Raw genomic sequence first — 22,816 nt, forward strand, 5'->3', positions numbered from 1 at the left:
TTTAGGTAGTACTACCCTGTACTCCTGGCTACCTGCATATCATTAAGATTAAATTTTAAGACGACGATTGTCGCTCTTTTCATTTTGTTGTTGAAATTATTATACACATTAAACATTTAGCAATCAATTTCAACGTCAACCTTTCTTTCATGCCTAATTTTCCTCAGAGGAAAAATAATGCTAAAGTATATACTATCTACTATAGTCTATCATAACTTGAGATTGAGACTGGGATCGCTCAAGAATGCTGAAAGGATTTGAAAGTGATTTGGCCAAACTCTTTGAATAAATTCCATGATTTAGCGATCTTTTCAACTCATTTTTGAAAATAATCAAAGGTACAGCCTAGATCTAAGTTTTAAAAAAATTGGATTTTTGCCTATTTTTAAGAGTTTTTAATCGAGAGTTCTTAATTTTTTAAAGTTTTGAAAATTCCAGAAAGTGAGGAAAAAATCATGGCAAACTTTAGTTTCACAAAAAGTGTGCATTATTCTTCATAAAACTTAACCCAAGTTCTTAATACATTGTCTCAATGTCCCTATGTAAAAAAAAAATCAATTTATTTCGCAATTGTGCCTACGTAGGTACTTCAGGTTTTTTGCAAATTATTTTTAGAAACGAAGAATAAATATCTACAGATGATAATAATGTAGAATAGAATATTTTATCGATAAGACCCAGCTGCGTACGTGTAAACTGAAACGATTTTCTATGTGGGAGAGACAATTTCATGTGGCTTTAATGACTTGAGAAATCAATCGAAATCTTTTACGACACTTTTACCTCTGGTAAATCGCACTCGAGTTCTAATAAATTATTAAATACTGATATTTTAATGCCCGCCTGCGGCAGATTATAATGATACCAATTACATTTTTTTCTTACACCCTTCGTAATATAAAAACTCACAATTTGTAGAGTGAAAATCACTTTGAAGTTTGTCTTTCTTTGCAATAGTAACACAGATAGGTACCTATTCAAGTGATAACTTTCAATTTTTGATTAGATCAGTTTTTTGAGAATTAAGATCATCGTCAGAAATGTCAGCTCAGTTTCATGTATTCACAGTATCCATTTTGTTGGCGATGCAAATGTTATTCATTTCGGATGCCTTAGAGATAACTACTACACAATTTGAAACAATCTGGAAATGGTAAGGTTCTTAATTTTGGGTCATTCCATGTCAACTCAACCAAAAAAAAAGACGATTTTGAAAGTCTTGTCTTTCAATTTCGCTCAATTTTTTTTTTCAATATCTACCTACCCAGGAAGTAAGAAAGCCGCAATCAGTTTGGTCCCAGCCCCCTCAGGGGGCGCGTGGGAGGGCTTCCATTATTCTCACATTGTCTCGAGGTACTCAACTTCAGCAGAGCATTCCTTCAAAACTATGATACTTTTATCAAAACTGATTTCACAGTTCGAAAGAACATTGAATTTTGAACTTTTTAAGGATTTTGAAATTTTTAAAAGTTGAAAGTTGAACTTTCAATTTGAAAGTTCAAATTTCAAAATGACGCTGTAAGTGGGAGCTACCATTTAAAATTTTGAAAAAATTTCCATAGATGTACATTTTGATACTTTTTTGAAATATTTAGGTTTCGAGATGGAAATCTTGACGGAGGGGGAGCACCCCTACCCCCAATTTTGGGTGAAACTTTCAAAAGAAAATCTGGGGCATGTGATATATCGAATTGTATGTTTTCGGCGACGCTGAACACGAATATGATGTCAGATTTTTGATGGGACCCCATCCACGGTCCCCGCCAACTTTCCAAAGGGGGTAAAAATTCAAAAAAGTGTTTTGTTCGTGCGACACATGAAATCGTATGTTTTTGGTGACGCTGAACACGAATATGATGTCAGATTTGTGATTGGACCCCATCCACGGCCCCAAAACAATTTTTTTGGACTTTTACGTATTGGGGGAGGTTCTGGGGGCCATGGGTGAAGTCGATTCGTAAAACTAAAGCAATATTCGTGTTCAGCGATATCGAACACATACTATTGCATGTGTCACACGAATGTAACCATTTTTGGGCGTTCACCCCCTTTGGAGAGGTGCTGGGGGCCGTGGACGGGTCCAATCAAGAATCTGACGTCATAATCGTGTTCAGCGTCACCAAAAACATACTATTCCTTGTGTCACACGAACAAAACGCTTTTTTGAACTTTCACCCCCTTTGAGGAGGTGCTGGGGGCCGTGGATGGGGTCCTATCAAAAATCTGATGTCATATTCGTATTCAGGGTCGCCTAAAACATACAATTCGATATATCACATGCCCCAGATTTTCTTTTGAAAGTTTCACCCAAAATTGGGGGTGGGGGTGCTCCCCCTCCGTCAAGAGTTCCATCTCGAAACCTAAATATTTCAAAAAAGTATTAAAATGTACATCTATGAACATTTTTTCAGAATTTTAATTGGTAGCTCCCACTTACAGCGTCATTTTGAAAGTTCAACTTTCAAATTGAATGTTCAACTTTCAACTTTTGAAAATTTCAAAATTCCTAAAAAGTTCAAAATTCAATGCCCTTTCGAACTGTGAAATCAGTTTTGATCAAAGTATCATAGTTTTGAAGGAATGGGCTGCTGAAGTTGAGTACCTCGAGACAATGTAGATATTGTAAAAAAAATTTGAGCAAAATCGAAGGACATGACCCAAAATCGTTGGTTGAGTTGACATGGAATGACCCTGTTTTAAAAGAGAAAAACATATATATTTTGCGCGGTGAAACAAATGCATCGATGAAGTGAAAAGCCTCTTCCTAATGGATTTTCGATTTTTTAATTATTAGGTATTTTTTTAGAAGTTGAAGTTTGAAAATACAAGGGTCTCCCAGAATTACATTTTTTGGTTAGCTTAATTCAAAATTTTAGAAAATTGAAAAGATTCACGAATTTTTTTTTCTTTCTTAGTTTCGAGTTGAAAATTGATTCAATTTTAGTGTATAATAATTATATGTATATTTTTTTAAATAGTACGAATTTCAGAACAGTAATTTTTTAAAAATTCTCAAAAAAACATATTTGAATTTTTCAAAAAACTTTAACCCATTTTGCTAGGTCGTAAGGTCACTTTTTGAATAATTCTATCAACATTCCGTTTCTACTCGAAATTGAAGGGGGCACGACTCTGAAATTTGACTGTTTCTATTGTACAAGACTTCTGTGATGAACTTTGGTTCAATCGTCGTGGAACGGACTCTCTTACGCTCTGGACAGCTTATAATTTTCCTTGAGCCTCCGTTTAAATAGGTAACGTCTGCGTAGACAACTAATTCTGCTAAATCTGGGCATAAAAAAATTGTGAGTCCAAGACATGCCTTTTCTGGAATTTTATACTCATGTAGGTAAGTAATACAAAAGTCGAAGGCCAAATGAATTTTTTGGGCCGTAAAAATGCCAGCCAAATAAATTTCAGGAGCGCTTTTTGCCAATTCCACTGTATTTTCAATTTCCAGAGATTTTTTTGCAAATTAAAAAATTAGGATTCTTTGGTGACAATTGGATTGGATCTGTGGTAGAAATATCGCTATAATTGTCAGATCATGGGAATTGTTTGCATATCCAATTGAACTGAAACATTTTCCAAATTTTCAACATAGATATACACATAAATACGTATCTAAGTATTTAGAAAATAATGCATTTCTATGATTTTCGGTTTTTCAATTTGCACATTATGCGTCTTTACTTTTAATTTAATCAACTACAATTGCGAGTAAGTAGTACCAAACTATAACGTAATAATATCTATGTATTATGATATTTTAGCTCAGATATCTGCAAAATGGAATCAGGCAATTATAAGTATAAAATTGACGATATCTGCGTGCTGCTGATGAGCTATAATTATGTAGATGAAGATGCAATGTATGCTGAAGCACAGATAAGAGAACTCAGTGCATGCGGAGATCACAATGTACAGCTGCAAGATGGAATCAAAAAATATACTGTTCTGTTGTGTACCTTGAGCGGTCAGAATACTGGTAAAATATGTGTCACCAAAGGTAAAGAAACCAAGGATATTTTCATCCATAATTACGACCAAGCCTCAGATACTTGTATTCCGTTTGACGAGAAAGAGGGGGTTGTTTAAGCACATATTTTTAGGTGAAAAAGAACGTAGGTACGTATGATTTTCCTCTTTGTGCTTTAGATAAGTTTAAGTCATTATTTAAGTAATTTTAGAATAATAGGTGGTTGGGTACGTAGTTGAAGCTTACTACTAGATTGGTATCTCTGTCAGACTTATTGCGGGTGTGCGTCTGGTCTTTATATTTTAAAATTATCATTAATATAAGTCATATTTTTACAGGGTGGTACGATTTAATCAATGAATATGATTGTTGATTTAAGTTAGATATTCATTATTCTTAAGAAAAAAAAAAAAAAAAATTAGTATTATGATTTCATTTTGCATTAATTCAAAGTTGAAAGTTAAAAAACTCTACCTAGTTCGTGTATACCTACCATCAACATTTAATTTCGAAACAACCAGTGTCGTTCCTTTCTTTTTGTTGTTGGAATCATCAATAGTATACCTACACATTAAACAGTTGGAAATTCATCGTCAATCTTTCTTTTTTCCTTGAAAGAAAAATGAAGGTCAAGTATAGGTAGGTACCTATAGTCTATCATGATTCTGGGACTAGAGCTGGCACCATTTACGACATCCATTTGCGATCTCGGAAATCCATTTCAAGTTACAACATTTTTTAATGATATCTATACTTACCCAGAGCTCTTTTAAAGTACCCCGCAACGAAAATTTCAAAAATATAAAAAAATTACCGTAAAAATCAAATAAAAAATATGAAACCATTAGCAGGAAAAAATTAAATTTTATTTTAAAAAAAGCTTCAAAGAAGTTTTATAGGTGAAAAACAGGGCTTTTGTTTGACATACTTTGAAATCGAAAAACTACATACTTTTGGACGTTTTAGCAAACAAAAAAAAGCACAAATTTCTTTACAATTTTATTAAAAATTATGACCATTCGACTATTTTATCAAAAAGCTACTTCCTGAAAATTTTGAATTCTGCCGAAAAAACATTACAATTTTTCGTCCACTTGTCAAAAATTAACACTCTTCGACAATTTTAACAAATGACGGCAATTTCTTGACAATTTTGGCAAAAACAGGATTTTTTGGGCAATCTTGGCAAGCACAGGACTGTTTGACAATTTTACCAAAAATTGCCACCTTTTACCAACTGTGTGCAAAAAATAGACATTAGGGTGAATTCCCCCCCCCCCAAAAAAGTCGATGAATTTTGACCGAATTAAGCAGAGACCTTTATTTTGAGTTGAAAAGTACTCAGAAAAAATTTTAGCTCCGGAAGTACGTGGTATAGAATTTTGAACTTTTTTCAAATTGTAGTACGTAGAGAGGGTAATCGACCATATCGACTAATGATGTCAAAGCCAGTGTTGCCTTTTCCAAAAACCTAAAAAAATTGACTTAAAAATTTATAATTTAAATAACCACGATGTCCATGAGTAAAAATTCTGAAAAAATTCTCAGTTTTAGTCTGTGATGAGCAGGATTACCCTGACTGCCTGTAGGTGTTCATAACGTAATCCCTCCGCTTCATAGTTTTATGATCTTGCTGACCTTAGGCAAGATTATACAAATTCTACTGTAGGGACACAGTCATGGCTATCACGCGATAATTCTGTCGAAGCTGGGGTCCAGCTCCAGCTTTGTTCTCTTGAAAAAATCACGTATTCTGATGGAACAGTTCGCGATAGTTTCCTCTTAAGCTTAACCAGCTAAATAGGTGACCAGGGAGCCCATGCCTCGGCTCTCTGGAAACCACACATTCGATGTACCTGTCTGTAGATGGCGATTTTGAACTGATAACGTGTCGAGTTGTTAATCCCTCGTACGGACATGACACTATTTTATATAACGCGATACTTCGTTAATTTCGTAGTAAGATCGTGGTACTTTTTTGGATCATCCCTTGATTTATCTGGAAATCAGGGATGCTATCCCTACAAAAATGGAGTTACTAATCATACCCGCCAAAACGACTAATAGTTGGGGCAGGCCCGTAGCCAGCGTAGGGGCAGCCGGGGCAATGCCCCAGCTAGAAAGGCTGTTTGCCCCAGGTAGCAAAATCAAAAAAAAAAAAACACGTTTGCCCCGACCAGCAAAATCAGAAAAAAAAATCAGAAAGTGCAAAAAACCAAAAACTCGACAATGTAAAATTATGGTTACGTTCATGAAATGGCTACACTAGCATGAATTGCATTTGATAGCTCGATGGCTCGCTCGATGCGTTCACTAAAATTTAAATCAAAAATTTGATATGTAATTTGAGTAAAAATTAGTAATTTGAGAGGATTAGAAATCCAGTACATCTTTTTGCAATTTTTTTCGAAAAGTGAGACTTTCACTTTGTACAATTTATGGCAATTTTACATAAAAAATTGAGACTTTTACACTACGAAAAAGCTAAAATTTTCAGCAATAGGGGAGATCTATGGACAATTTTTAAGAAAGAATGAAAATTTTTATAATTTTTTGCGAAAAACCGAGAATTTTGACAATCTTAGCAAAAAGCAAGATGGACTATTTTTGAGGAAAACCACGAATTTTTGTCAATCATAGGCCAAAAAAATAACTATTTTTTTCGCAACCCTCGGTTGAAAATGGGAGAAATTTCGATCATTGACATTTTTTTCAAGCAAAAAAGCGGAATTATTTGGTATTTTTTAGAAAGGGAAATGGATATTTCTTGAATTTTTTTTACCAAAAAGTAACAATTTTTGGCAAGAAACGAGGATATTTTTGGAAATGTTGACAAAAAGTGAGATTTTGAGCTATTTTTGGCGATAAAAGTGTATGTATAAGTAGGTCAACTTTCTCAAATTATTCACTTATGGATATTAGGTACTAGCATTTTTTTCTCATCAAAAGTTAAATGCAAAAATTGAATTTTTGAAATTAAAAAAAAATAATAATAATTTGGAAAACCAAAGTTACTTATCGAAAAAGTAACCCAATTTAGTAACTTAGTTTCTTGAAAAGTAACCAAGTATGAGCCCTGAGTGAGGGCAAAAGTTTGTTTCAAGAAGTAAAGTTTTTTCAGGTGAAAAGAGCGTTTTTTGTCTTAACATTTCTTTAAAAATTTGAATAATATATTTTTTTAATGTTGTTTGGACGCGAGTCAAATTTGACTATTTTACCTCATGACAAAATTTAAACAGAAACAGTCACAGCCAAAGAATTATTACAAGAGTTTCACAGTAAATCGCGCAGATTACAGCTGTAAGTATTAGACTCAACCCCAGCATCACGCATTATGTTCATTTTTTTAAAAAATTGTTTTGGAATAACGGATGGTTGAGGGGGGTTAAAGGGGGGGGGATGTTTCACAGATGTTCGAGCCTCAAAAGTGCTGCCCCAGCTGATATTTCCTTCGCCCCAGCTACAGCCAGATTCTGGCTACGGGCCTGAGTTGGGGTCAGCACAGGAGATGCAGGCAATGTGCACATTATTATCTTAGAATCTGCTCAATCTCAGGTAATCGTCAAATCCTGTATTCAGGGTTGTGTGCACCCGCAATTTACCTAATACGTAAATTACAGTGCACTCTCGATAACTCAACGAAACTCTTTAACTCAAAAACCTCTATTAGCCGAATCAACCTCCATTCCCCTTGAAATCTCCGTAACACTCAATGTTAACTTTACTCCGATAAGTCAAAATTGAATATACAAACCAGTCGTAACTTGAAGCTAAAATTTTTCTGAAAATAGCGAGAAAGCATCTATAACTCGTACGTTGTTGGGCGTTTACCTCTATAATTCAAATGAAGGGCTAATTGTGAAAGTCGCCTAAGTCATTTTTTTGTTCACACAACTTTAAACATTTTTTTTTCATATTTCATCAATTTTAAAGGGAAAAATGAGTATTGTAATGCATTCTGGGATAGTTGAAGATGTTTTTTTAATACTTGACCATGAAGTTTTTACATTATCACTGAAGCAGGACAACAATGTTTTCATTGATTTGTACAAAAATCAATGCTGACTAAGGCGACTTTCACAATTAGCCCTTCAAATATTTTTCACTTTTTACTTCTATCTTTCATGCACTTAAATATCTCAGTTGTAACTCCAAGCTAAACTTTTGCCGAAAACAGTGAGAAAGCCTCTATAAGTCGTATACGACTTATCCAGACCACGTATACGTGGTCTGGCGTTTACCTCTATAACTCGAATATTTCAATTCATACTTCCATCTTTTATGCACTTACATATCTCTTAAGTCATTCATTTCGTAAGACCTCTATAACTCGAACGCTCTCAAAATGTTACCTGCATAACTCAAAACTGATTATCTCGAAAACCTCTATAAGCCGAATGAACGGCCATTCCCCTTGGATTTTGAGTTATCGAGAGTCTACTGTATATCGTTAAGCTAATTGTATCAATCTGTAGCCCTGTAGGTGACGACGTGACGAGGTGTTAATCACCTATCGATTGGTCTACTTAATTTAAAGACACTGCTGTAATTTATCTATCATTGTTTTACACTGCTTTTACCCAATCTGCCGAGTTATACTCGTGAATGTTTTAAGACAACTGCATAATCTTGGCCGATTATGCTGCCACCATTGAATCTCATGGCAACACAGAATAGTTGTATATTTTATTTATAATATTTGGTACACACGTCTCGATTATTGTAAATATTTCTGATATTATATTTGTTCTCCAATTTGAGCTATGCAGGCACCTGAGAAATATTTCCTCTCTAACAAATATTTCTCAGAATTCGCCTATGTCAAAATTATAAAAAATTGGACTGGCATTTTTTTTTTTTTTTCATTTTGTAGAAAAAAATTACAAGTTTGGCACTCATTGCAAAAATATCATCAGAAACCTAAAAAATGTTCATTTTTGCATTTTTGAGATATTTTACCAATGTGTAGACTGATATTTGAAAAAGTTTCCCTCCCTCGCAATTTGTCAACGAATTGACGAGAAATACCATTTTTCGTGAAGAGTGAAACATATTGAAAAATTCCACACCGCCGTTTTAAACAAAAGCAGAAGTCTAAAAAATGAATATTTTTGCATTTTTGAGATATTTCACCAATACATATGTAGACGGACATGTGAAAGTTCATCGTCAATTCGTTGACAAATTGCGAGGGAGAGAAATTTTTTTCAAATGTTCGTCTACACATTGGTAAAATATCTAAAAAATGTAAAAATTTTAATTTTTTAGGTTTCTGATGGTATTTTTGCAATAAGTGCCAAACTTGTAATTTTTTTTTCTTGAAAATGAAAAAAAATGCCGGTTCAATTTTTTGATATGTTCTTCTACATAAAAAGGACTAAAACTGAGAATTTTTTCAGAATTTTTACTCCCGGAAGTCATTGATATATTTAAATAATTATAAGTTTTTAAATCAATTTTTTAGGTTTTTGTAAGTGGCGACACTGATTTTGACATCATTCGTCGATTATACCCTCTCAAAGTACTACAATTTGAGAAAAAAAGTCCAAAATTCTATATCACGTAGAACCGGAGCAATTTGCAACTGAAATTTTCCATTTTCGGCCATTTCGGAGAACTTTGAAGCCACACATATGCAGCTCCGCCAAAAAAATCGAAAATTCGCCAGACCACTCTCAACTCTTCTAAACGGGGTAAAATTTGTTGACGAGGAAAACTTCTTTTTGTGATTCATCTCTGGCTAAGTTTTGTTTAATTTCATTCAAACACAAACTGCACTCATTCTTGGATTATTTTTTAAAATTCTTTGTGATCACGCAATTTTTAAAAAAAATATTCTTTGTTTGATGATATTTGTTCAATTTTTTATGCCATGTCTTCTGTCTTTTTTATGCTTGTCAAGAATTATTGAGTTAAAATGGATTATTTAAGTAGAAAGTTTGATTTTAAAAAAGGAAAACTAACAAGCCTGATCGAAGTGAGGGCAGGAATTTTTGAAAATTTTTAATTCAAGTATCTATAGTACGAGTGTATTACTTTCTTTCAAAAAATCAGTTTCTTTACATTGACATTTTTAAAATTTTGGTAGGTACCTCATGACCCAATTTTGAGTTCACAGTGCTTAACAAAACTGCTCAAAAAACATTTCCATCAAAATACCTATAATGTGAATTTCTCACAAAATTCAGCTCATTTTGATAGGTTACGAAATTAATTTTTTTTCACCTTCCGTAATACCATCGCTCTAAGGTAAATTTGTTTTTTGAGGGTGCAAATATTACGTAGATTGTAGACTTTCGCGAATTTTCCAACGAGTTTGAAAACACAGACAAGATTGCACACCAGTACCTTGTATCGTAGCATGCGAACGATATTTTTATGCATGATTCAAAAAACCAACAAGAATGAGTAATTTTGCACTTGTACCTGCTTCGAATTTCGATTTATTTGAAAATTATTTGCTTTATGCGTGAATATTGGAAACATAAGATTATGATTTAGGTAAATCGTGTCAAATTTGTGTGTACACAAGTGTTATAGGTACCGCAAATACATCGTGATTAAACACCAACGTAGCTACAGCCTACACACTTTTGTGTTTACACATTTTTCAAAATATATATAAATGAAAGAACCAATAACTTGTAAAACAGTATCACTTTGAAGTTTGTCATTTCTTGTACTTAGAAAAAACCATTTGGTATCCGAGTGATAATATCCAATTTTTGAAAACCGTATCACTTTACTACACGATTACATCAAATTATTGTGATTCTAAATTTCCAGAGCACCGCAGCGATGTCAGCACGATTTTCAGTAGCCATTTTCTTTGTTATGCAAATGTTATTCATTTTGGATAATTCGGATGCTTTCAATATAACTGCGCAACAATTCGAAAACGTCTGGAAGTGGTAAGATTGTTCAAATATTTTCGAAAAAAATCCTTACGTGATCGTGATTATCAAATTTCACCTTGGATTTTACGATTAATGATTACAAGAGCCTGGTAAAATTACACGATCAATTCCCTGTTACTAGGAAACCTTTTGAACTGACAATTTTCAATTTAAACGAAACCTAGCTAAATCAAAAAAACGCCTTAAGCTCAAAAACCTTGAAAAAAATCCCAAAATTGTACTAAAAAGTCATCTAAAATTCGTTCTAGAATATGGATTGGTCAAAATCAGATTATTGTCCCAAAATCAAGAGGTAGGTACCTAGGTAAGTTACGCGATTATAGAAAAATCGGGTCAACATCTCATGAAAGTGAATGAAAAAAAGTGATTCCAAACAGAGCCGAATGATAAATTACACAATTGAAGACGTCATAACAAAAAGGGGTATATAATATGACACATATGTCCTTTTTGAGACGAATCCATATTGTTATTCTACAGACCTTCCTCTATCATATGAGACCACCCCCACTTCACAAAGTCAAAAAACCAGTGAGCTATCGCCATTTTAAAACTGCAAAGTCGATTAAAAATTTACTTTTTCAGAGATAATGGGTTACTTATGGTCGATTTTGTGTTGTCAACCATTATTTACCTTGGTTTAAATCCAAAAATTTGCTCAAAAACATTTTTAAATCAATAAAAAAAAAATTGGCCAAAAAAACTTGTCTTTTTTGCTATTTTTTTTTTTACTTTAACATAGCGATCTTTTTTCAGAGATAATGGGTTACTCATAGTCGATTTTGTGTTGTCAACCGTTATTTACCTGATTTAAATCCAAAAACTTGCTCAAAAACATTTTTAAATCAAAAAAAAAATTGGTCAATTTTTCGCTTCAAAAAGGACATACTTATAATTTGAAATGTTTGAGCGCTTACCGCTAACACAGAGTTTCCTCCAGACTGACGGTTCATAGCATTTCGTATAGTGAGATAGTGGGAAAATAAGATAAAATCATCACCATGTTCAAATATGCACATTTCTAAAATTCACAAGCACTCAAACTTTCAAACCGTTTTTTCTCAGAATACAACTTTCACACATATGTCCTTTTTGCTATGACGTCTTCAATTTATATTTTTTTAATGTAAATTACGAACCATAAAAAATTGATCAACTTAATCCAAACTTGGCTTGATAGTGAGAGGCAAAAAAATTTCGACCAAAATTGACCCATCGAGAGGGATAAATTGTTTAAAAAATAACTTTTTTTAGCATTGAAATAATTCGTAATTTTAAAGAAAAAAGTGACTGATTGCTTTTGGGGTGCCGAGTATTGAAATCGTGTCCAAGAATAAAAGGTTTCAATTATCCAAAAATGGGAAACAATTTCGTTGCCTTAGTTGCAAAGTAGCGTATGTCCATCTGTTCACTTGATACCTAGTGTAAAAGTGCTTTCAATCTGGAGCGCCATCTATTGGGTTTTAGTGGTACCCATTGGGGAGGTATGCTGGCGGGCATTACCCACTACAGATACAGCCTGGAAGTGCAGAGCGGCAACGTCTCAAAAATCATACGATGTAGTCCTATACGCCTGCATTGTCTTATGGGATATTGCCCAAATTTCTTAGTTTTTCTTGAATAACTTTTGAATGGTTAATGCTACAGATTTGAATTAAAAATCAGTTTGTAGAGGAAAGAAAGTAGATCATTTTTCATTCTTCAAACACCTATGTGCTCGATCAAAATTTTGATTTATTTTAATTTAAATGCAAAAAAATTTCAACCTTGAAACTTTGAACTTTAATAAATCGAAAATTTGATCGAGCACATAGGTGTTTGAAACATGAAAAATGATCTACTCTTTCTCCTCTACAACCTCGTTTTTTCCCCAGAGCTCTAGCGCTTTTCGATCAAAAGTTGTGAAAGTTCAAAGCTTTGAGCTTTAGAAACTTTTGAACGGTAAATGCTAGCGCTTTCGGTAAAAAACCATTTGAAAGGGGATGAAATTCTGAACATTTTGGTATATTAAAGTACCTATGTGTCCACTGAAAATTTTGCGTAATTTCAATTTAAAGTTGGCATTTTGAAAAATCTGTCCATAAAAATGTTAAAAAAATCGCCATTTCTGTACGAAACTCGAAGCAAAATATACCAATCGATAGGAAATTTCATCCTCTTCAATTTATGTTCTGACAAAAATTTTCCTAAACCCCTTCAGTTCCGAGAAAAATCCGAATTTCAACGTTACGCATCGATAACTACATAAGAACAATTGATAAAGCCGGACTAGATGCGCAACGTTGCCAGATTGCACTTCCAGGCTGTATCTGTAGTGGGTAATGTGGCGGGACATGTCCTCGACATACCTACCCAAAGGGTACCACTAAAACCCAATAGATGGCGCTCCAGATTGAAAGCACTTTTACACTAGGTATCAAGTGAACGGATGGACATACGCTACTTTGCAACTAAGGCAACGATTTCCCTATTCAAAATTTAAAGTTATTTAAATTAAATTAATCGGTTTTTTTATTGGACCTCATCCACGGCCCCAAGCACCTCCCCAAATAGGTAAAAGTCCAAGGTAATGATTTCCATGTATGGGGTGAAATGACCTTTCTTCAGAGGGTGGGCCGTAAAAATGCCAGCCGAATTCGATTTCTAGAGCATATTTTTCCAGTTTTACACTGTATTTTCCATTTCCAAAGATTTTTTGAAAATTAAAAAAAATTAGGATTCTTTGGTAACAATTGGATTGCCTTATTGTCAGCTAGATCGTGAGAATTTTTCACAAATCCCCCCCCCCTCATTACCCCTCCACTCCTGCGACCTCGATTTATCGATTTACTCGTATCCAATTGAGCTGAACATTTTCCCGAAATTTCAACATAGGTACCTAGTACCTACATACATTTGTTTTTTAAATACCTATGTACTCGTATCTTTACCTTTAAGTAATTTAATTAATTTACTGCAAAATCACCACACTGTATCTAACTTGACATGTATTATGATATTTCAGCGCAGATATCTGCAAAATGGAATCAGGCGCGTATAAGTATAAAATTGACGATGTCTGCGCCCTGCTGATGGAGTATAATTATGTAACTGCAAATGCAATGTATACTGAAGAACAGATAAGAGAACTCAGTGCATGTGGAGAGCACAATGTACAGCTGCAAAATGGAACCAAAAAATATACTGTTCTCTTGTGTACGTTGAGCGGTCAGGTCACTGGTAAAATATGTGTCACCCAAGGTAAAATAACTAGGAATATTTTCACGTATAATTACGACGCAGCGAAAGATACTTGTTTTCCGCTTGAAGAGAAACCGGGAGTTGCTTGAGCATGTTTTAGGTGAAAAAAGATGTGCGGTTTATTGAGGTATAGGTGAGTATATTATTTTTTTTGTGTGTGTTTTAGATATTAGTTTAAGTCATTATTTAAGTAATTTTAGAATAATACTGGGTGACCATTAATATTGTGAACGCCTAAGATAGTTTTTCATTAAAAATATAGGTTGGCAACGTGAAATGGATGCAGCAGAAAACTTTATTAGGGGTTCACGATACTTCTGAGCACCCTGCTAGTTTGGTATCTCTGTCAGACTTACCTATTGGATGTGAGTCTGGCCTTTATTTTTTTAAATTATCTTTAAATAATGTATAATAAATTTGTAGGGTAAGTTGGGCATTGATTATTCTTTTTTAAGAAAATGAAAATTACTATACATATATACCTAATAGAAATATCCTTTCCGATAGTACTTTTATGTAGGTACCTATCTCAATATCTATAGGTAATACATAAGTAGGTAACCAAGTAGGTACTCAGTTGCATAGGTATTTCATTTTGCATTAATTCGAATTTTAAGTTGAAAAACTCTACGTAATAGGTACTTGTATATATAATTATATAATTAACATTTAATTTCAAAACAGCGATTGTCACTCTTTTAGTTTTATTGTTGGAATCATTATATTCATTATACGGTATAAGCAATTCATTATCAACCTTTCTTTTTTCCTCAAAGGAAAAATATAAGACGTGAATACCAAATTACATACCTAGTATAGTATATCATGAATCTGAGATTGGGGCTGGGACCACTCACAACATCCGTTCTGGGGTTCTTGAAATCCATTTCAAGTACAAATATTTTTCGTTGAACTTGCAACATTTTTTAGTGAAATCTATACCCAGGGTTTTTTTTAAAGTGCCCAGCCGCAAGGAAAATTTCAAAAATATCAAAAATTTATCATAAAAACAGCTGAAAAAATTAAAATTTGACAAAAAAAAGCTTTAAACTTGAAGAAATTTTATATAGGGGAAAAGGAGGACTTTCATTTGACAAACTTTGAAACAAATTGGATGTTTTAGCAACAAAAAAAGCAGAAATTTCTCAGCAATTTTAACAAAAATTACAACCATTTGTGATCTGTCACGAGAAAACCAAGTTAGTGTCCAAAAAATCGATTTGTTTTTTTTTATGAATATTGGTAGTACTCAGCGTGCAGAATCCGCCTGTGGTGGTTAAAACGTTCGCGAACGATTCTTTTGACCCTAAATTCAAGGTTAAAAAAATAGAGCAACTACAAAAAAAGTTTGAAAAAAATTTTTTTGTGACTTTCTTGAAAAGTATGTTCTGGGGAGTCAACATGCAAATTTTTGGGGCAATCGACTTACATTTGGAGGATTAGTGCCATATTATTGAAATTTGAATGAGGCTTGACTTTTCGGCCATGTTGGGTGGAGTGAGCGCGAGGTGGTCTGAGCGGTTGGTGAGGTTGGTGTTTAGGAGAAATGAGCAGTTTTCGAAGTACAGTATGATAGGTATACACAAAAAAAAAAAAAAAAAAAAAAAAAAAAAAGGCTTAAGCTGGAAAAATCAACTCCTTTCACCCTGAACAAAATTATTGAAAAAATTGAAAAACTCAATAAATAACTTCATTTTATATTAATTATTCATTCTTAGTAGTTTTCGCAAAATTTCTGGCTCAAAATTTTAAAAAAATCAATTTTGGGAAATTTCGATTATTGGCCTTTGGCAACCCTGATTTTGAAAAAAAAATGTCAGGTTATGTTGGCACCCCTTGTGGCCAAAAGTGGTCCAAGTTTAACGGATCTACGAATCATAGATTGCCGAACACAAAGATTCAAAACTTCAAATGCCCATCCTGTAAAATTTACGTTTTGGACACTAACCTGGTTTTCTCATGACAGATCACGTTTGACTATTTTATCAAAAGCTACTTCCCGAGAATTTTGACAAAAAAATCATTACAACTTTTTGTCACCTCTCCAAAAATTGGCACTCTCTAAAACCAGTAATTTTTTGACAATTTTGGCAAAAACCTGATTTTTTGGGCAATTTTGGCAAGAACTGAACTGCTTTGACAATTTTAATAAGAATTGGACCTTTTTGACAATTCTACCAAAAATGAACACTTTTTACCAATCAAGCCAAAAATGGACATCACAGTGAATCGTCCAAAAAAGTCAGCAGATTTTGACCAAATTCAACTAAAACCTTTATTTTAGAGTCAAAAATTACTCAAAAAAAAAAAGTTTAGCTCTGGAAGTGCACTTATAAGGAAGAAATAGGCTCTCAAAGAAGTGGTGTAGTGGGGACCGGGGACTCCTGCTTACCCACCTAGATGGGAATTTATGCCCAGGTGAAGGCTAATTTGATTAGATCAGTGCCCTTAAAGCTCTTTAATACAAGTATGAAAATAGATTATGCTCTTAAGAAAGTCATAGCATTTTAAGTATGTGTTACGTACTGCACATGGCAGGTTGGTGTCGTCACACGGTGGAGCAACCAATGGGGTGCAACGTTGTATGTGAACAGCTGATTTGATGTGTGCGCAGTACATAAAACTTACGTAAAATGCTATGACTTTCTTAAGAGCATAATCTATTTCCATACTTGTATTAAAGAGCTTTAAGTGCCCTCGTAGCTGGAGCCGCAGTTCATTGCCTCATTGCCGTTTTATCTTTATAGTTGGCGTAGCATGTTCACCGCTGGTGCTTAAGCCGTAAGATAAGACGCTCACAGCAGAATAATACTTTGTATTGTATTGGTCAGACGTACACATGGCTGACAGTAGTGCACCTACAATATCCAAATATACGTTGTGAACAGTACCATTAGCTCTTCATTGGGGTGTTTGGTATAGGGGTATCTACGTGGTTGGGCAACAGTATATGGCCTAAGCCACCTTAGGCTTGTTAAGTCCTCGATTCTAGAGGTGCCCTCGTGAGTGTAAGGACGAAGGAGGGCCCCCAGGGAGGGCAAAACGGTTAAGCCCCTCCCCCCCAACAGGGGCATTTTCCAAAAAATCATGGTTTTTAGCTCCTGTCCCATTCCACCCTGTTTTGGGAAAATGGTCCAGTTCCAAATGGAACTATTTGAGATTCTGAGTTGATCTATGCTATTGCCGTCAAATCCAAGACCACTTTTGAGGTTCTACTTGAGCGGTTAAAACTTTGTGTTTTTGAAATTGTATAATTGTATATGAATATGAGGCAAACTCTAAGTAAACAATTGAAGTACCAAGAACTAGACGGGGTATCACTCACCGTATAATATCAAAAAATTGGACAGGCATCTTTTTTACATTTTCGAGAAAAAAAAATTACAAGTTTGGAACTTATTGCAAAAATAACACCAGAAACCTGAAAAATTAAAATTTTTGCATTTTTGAGATATTTTACCAATGTGTAGACAAATATTTGAAAAAAATTTCCATCCCTCGCAATTTGTCAACGAACTGACGAGAAATACCATTTTTTTGGTGCTAAGTGCTTTAATTCCAAGAGTGAAACACGTTGAAAAAATGTTACCACTGTTTAAACAAAAGAAGAAACCTAAAGAATGGATATTTTGCAGTTTGATATGAGGAAATATGCCTTCATCGCCTTAGCAATGGATAATAGAATAAACTCAATAGTATAAACTCCCACCAATTACTGAAAGTAGGGCAACGTGAACTATGTTTTCTGGCAAATCTATTCATGTATTCATCTGCGGCACGTAACTCCGTAGCTGGAGGCTCCGTGCATCGGATCAATGGTCACCAACCTTACTTAGTTTTGGATACTCGCGAGATCTGGTTTTCTGTCAATCTATAGACTGAAGGGATGTTGGGACTAGATCCTTCCTCTTTTGCTCTACGATATGCCCACTCTATTGAGTGGTTAAAATGTGTCTTTTAACGCGACGTTATTTATTTAATATTCATCGTGGTACTTTCTGCATATGTGCCAATCCTGCCGGCCATTAGAAATATGTCTCGTCGAATAGGAACCTCAAGTAATCCATTTCTGCCGCCGTACCTAGTATGAGTGAGTACCCGCGAAAGAGGCAGAAAAAGCGTACAGTGTTTAGGACAAGTAATTGTCTCTCTCTTTGCTCCATTAAAGGTATTATTTTATGTCATTACATCATTGGCCATCGCTAATTAATAATTATAAGCTAACACTTAGAATTATTTAGATTGTTCTCATAAATAACATGAGTCATATGGTACACACCAGAGTGTGTATCAATTATAAAATGTTCTCGTAGATATTTTATATTACTAACCCCATAAATGTGTACATTATAATTATTCTGTATTAACAATACTTAAATCACATTATGAACTTTGTGTCAAAAATGTGTATTGATTTGGTAATCTTGAATAATTACTGTGAAAGTGAATTGGTATTGATTGGAACCTCTCCTATGACTTGAGCTATCCACGGCAAGGTAATTATTCCTTCTTTAAGGAATAATTATTAACTCAACCATGTAAATAGGAAGTATGATAATTTCCCTCTTACCCAGTTATGTCCAGTCTCACTCTATCAAGTTTTGAAATATTTCACTAGTATGTTGACGAACATGTGAAGTCCCCCCCCCCCCATTCCCAATTTATTTGTCAGTGAATTTAGGAGAAACGCCATTTTTCTGGCTATGATTTTGCAAGTGGCATATATTGGAACAATGTTGCCACTGTTTTGAACAAATCAAAAGAACACCATTTTCATGAAACTTTTTACTTGGGATGAAACTGGGTCAAGTGGAACGATATTTACTTGATCGAAAATTGTGACTACCTGTTTCAGCTTTGAGACCCCCTGTGAATATTTTGATGTGTAGTCCCATCCTTTATTGGCTACAAAACGACTTCTCATTTTTAGTGTGCGTAGCAAACTGTTAGTTTCGGTCTGAAAGTTGAAAAATTCTTTGGCTCGAATGTTCTCTTAGATGAATGGGGTGATTTTTTTGAAATTTCCATACGTAGATACTTTCGAGTTTTTGGACTTAAAAATAGGTGGGTAATTTTATGAGAAAAGATGTCCCAAAATTATGGCATGTAAAATTTTTAAAGTAAATAATAATTAGATAAATGTGAGTTGAGTTTGCATCGTTTCCTTGAATAAAATTACCTACAAAATCACAAAATGTTAAGGAATGTTTTGAACCGGCACTTCCCGATTTGAATAAAACCAAGATAGATAGAACGATTTAGTCCTAAAATTCTATACACACAGTTTCAGTATTTAAAATTCATTTTTTAATATTGAATTTTTGAAAATTTAAAAACGCTGTTGAGCAACTTGATATTAACGATGTGTACAGGGCATACATATATAGAATTTTTGAACACATGTGTGTTTTCAATGTAACAATATAGAGATCCATTTGAACCTAATTATCGGTATAAATCCATCAAATACCATGTAGGTACTTGTAATTTATAGTTCATAAATCAAGCAAGTAAATTGTAAAACTTGTCGTAATTCAAAAAGAAAAGAATAGGTGCACAGGTTTCTGTGTGATTTTTCAAAACATTATATAATGCTTGGTGCTTTAACAACGAATCAACAGTATCAATTCAGACTTTGTCAAGTTATTCCTGAAAAAAAACGTTCATTCGAAGGTGATAATTTCCGATTTGTGAAAACCGTTTAGATTTCTAGTTGATCATCTGAATGTCAGCAATGACAGCTAAATTTTACGTAACTTTTTCAATAGTCGTTTTCTTCTCAACGCAAGTGTTTATTTCGAACGCCTTAGACGTCACTATTGCACAATTCGAAGACACCTGGAAGTGGTAAGATGCATTCGTTTCATGGAGAGACAGAAAATGGCCGCATAACCGACAATTGACACATCGAAAAAAAAAAGACAGGGTTGAAGTTGGTTATGTAGCATAGGTAATAATTTTGATGGTCTGGATGAATATTGTAAGAATTATGAGAAAGAATGCTGCTCATAGTGAGTCAAGAAAAGCGAATCTTTTGAAATTTGTAGAAGGAAGTTGGTCATTATAGTTCAAAAATCCAGTTGTACGTAAAATGTTCAGCTCGCCAGATCACTCTTAATTTCTCCAAACGGGGTAAAATTGTTCTAGTTGCACTGTATTTTCCATATCCAAAGATTTTTGGAAAATTAAAAAAATTGGGATTCTTTGGTAACAATTGGATTGCCATATATTGCCAGATCATGAGAATTTTTTGCATCCCCCCCTCCGCCCCCCCCCGATTTACTCATATCCAATCAAGCCGAACATTTTTCCTTGAAGAAATTTTGGACAAACTCGCTGAAAAATTTATCCCACTCCCACTTTTTCAATGTAGGTAGTATACAGGTTCCTAGATATGTATCTATCTACCTACCTAAAAAAATTAGAATAATTTCTATAATTTTCTGTTTCTCAAATCAAATACCATATGTACTTGTAGGTATCTTTATCTTTGATTTAATTATGTAATTGACTACAAAATTACGGAACTGTAACCTGATAATTATGATACATATTTCAGTGCAGATATCTGCAAAAAGGAATCAGGCTCGTATAAGTATCACATTGAGGATGTTTGTGTCCTGCTGATGGGCTATAATTATGTAACTGCAAATGCAATGCATGCTGAAGCACGGATAAGAGAACTCAGTTTATGTGGAGATCACAATGTAAAGCTGAAGGATGGAACCAAAAAATATACTGTCCTCTTGTGTACCTTGAGCGGCCAGGTCACTGGTAAAATATGTGTTACCAAAGGTAAAAGAACTAAAGATATTTTCGTCTATAATTATGACCAAGACTCGGATACTTGTACTCCGTTTGACGAGAAAACGGGAGTTGCCTGAGTTAATTTTAGGTGGATAAGGATGAGTGAGGTGAGTATATTATTATTCTTGTTGTGTTTTAGATAAGTTTTATTCATTATTATTAAGTAATTTTTTGAAAAATAGGTGATTGGGTTTAATTTATTATTATTAAGTAATTAAAAAAAAAAAGTAGGTGCATGGTTGGGTCTGTGTAGTTGAAGCTAGCTACTAGATTGGTATTTCTGCCAGATTTATTGAGTGTGACTTGTGAGTCGTGGTCTGTAAAATTATCATTAAGTAATATAAGTCATCTATTTTATAAGTTGGTAAGTTAGGATTTTATCAATGAATATGATTATTGATTTAAATTAGGTAAGTAAAATATTCATTATTCTTCAGAGAAAAAAATGAAAATTGGGTGGTAGGATAATATAGTAAAATGCTACCCGATATCTAATATTTTTATGTAAGTATGTAGGTATCTCAATATTTATGAAACATTACAGAGGTACGTATAGGTATGCATAACTAGTCTACTCAGTTGTAAAGTAGGTACCTACCTATTTTTAATTTTTCATTAAGTAATTCAAATTTAAAGTTACGCTTACGCATCTACTAGCTCTAGATTTACCTGCATATCATTAACATTTAATTTCAAAACAACGATTGTCACCCTTTTTATTTTGTTTCTGGAATCATTATACGCATTAAACAATTTGCAATCAATTCAACGTTAACCTTTCTTTCAAGTTTTAGGACTAATTTTCCTCTAAGAAAAAATAAGGCTAAAGTGGGGACGAAGAACATAAATTCTTATTTCTTTTTCATATGTATATTTTTCTGTGCTATTAAATAGGGAATATCCAACATATCTTTGTGAATCAAGAGATTTCTAGTCAAATGAATTACTTAATGTAATTTTGCATGTTTTTGCATAATTTGGCCATTAATGCATATATAGCATATTTTTACCTTTTTTACCTCATATTTCAGCATATTGAATCAATTTTCAAAGTTTTTCCCTATTTTTAGGGAATATTTTTTTAAATCTTCAAAATTTGTTTCTTATTCATAATTTTTTTAACACGTTTTTTTTTAATGAAAAAGTCAACACTGCATAAATTTGATATCATTCTTTATTTCTTTCTCATTAGACTTCAAATTCCTTTTCCTTGCAAATATGTCCTTGAACTTTCATCAAATTACCAAGGTTACCATTGAATTCATTTTGTTTTTCCCTGTAGAATGATATTACACATACTGTGTAGGAAATGCTGGGAATATTTTTGCATATTTCGGCTTTTTAGGGAATTTTTTGGCATATTTTCATCAAAATAATGCATAAAATATGCGCATATCTTCGTCCCTGCGCTAAAGTACATATATGCCTATAGTCTGTCACATCGAGTAATTTGGTATTGGGGCTGGGATCACCCACGACATCCATTTCGGGTTCCTCAAGTCCATTCTCAGGACAAATATTTTTCATTAGGTATACATACCTACATATGTACTTCAGTGTCTTTTGTGGTGAGAATAGTACAATAGTGAGGATGTGATTTGAATCTCGATAAAAAAGCATGGGCACTTTCACGGCACAAAAGTCATTAACACGACTAAATCGTGAATTCCTAATAGTAAGAATCTTACCCAGACAACAACAAAAAAGTGTTCAAATGACAAAATAATATGGGTATTGAACAGGGTTGTTGCAATTCACATCGCGTAAAGAATACAACAAATCTTCTTTCTCTAAAAAATCTTTCAAAATCTGGCACATTATCTATTAGACACATAATTGTATACTTATCTAGATATAAATTTATAGTGTAAAT

The 22,816-nt window shown here is 33.7% G+C and overlaps 1 protein-coding gene and 1 long non-coding RNA gene across 2 annotated transcripts in view; one reads left to right on the top strand and one right to left on the bottom strand.

The window, feature by feature from the left end:
- LOC135846514 (alpha-tocopherol transfer protein-like) overlaps positions 1–22,816 on the bottom strand; it is a 58,707-nt gene that overhangs the window by 34,422 nt on the left and 1,469 nt on the right. The gene's annotated exons all lie outside the window — the stretch shown is intronic.
- LOC135846518 (uncharacterized) lies at positions 10,153–21,707 on the top strand. The gene is made up of 3 exons (XR_010558973.1): positions 10,153–10,890; positions 13,901–14,269; positions 20,696–21,707. It is a non-coding gene; the product is annotated as an uncharacterized LOC135846518 (long non-coding RNA).

The sequence above is a fragment of the Planococcus citri genome, chromosome 5, assembly GCF_950023065.1.
Source record: "Planococcus citri chromosome 5, ihPlaCitr1.1, whole genome shotgun sequence".
Taxonomy (NCBI): Eukaryota; Metazoa; Arthropoda; class Insecta; order Hemiptera; family Pseudococcidae; genus Planococcus; species Planococcus citri.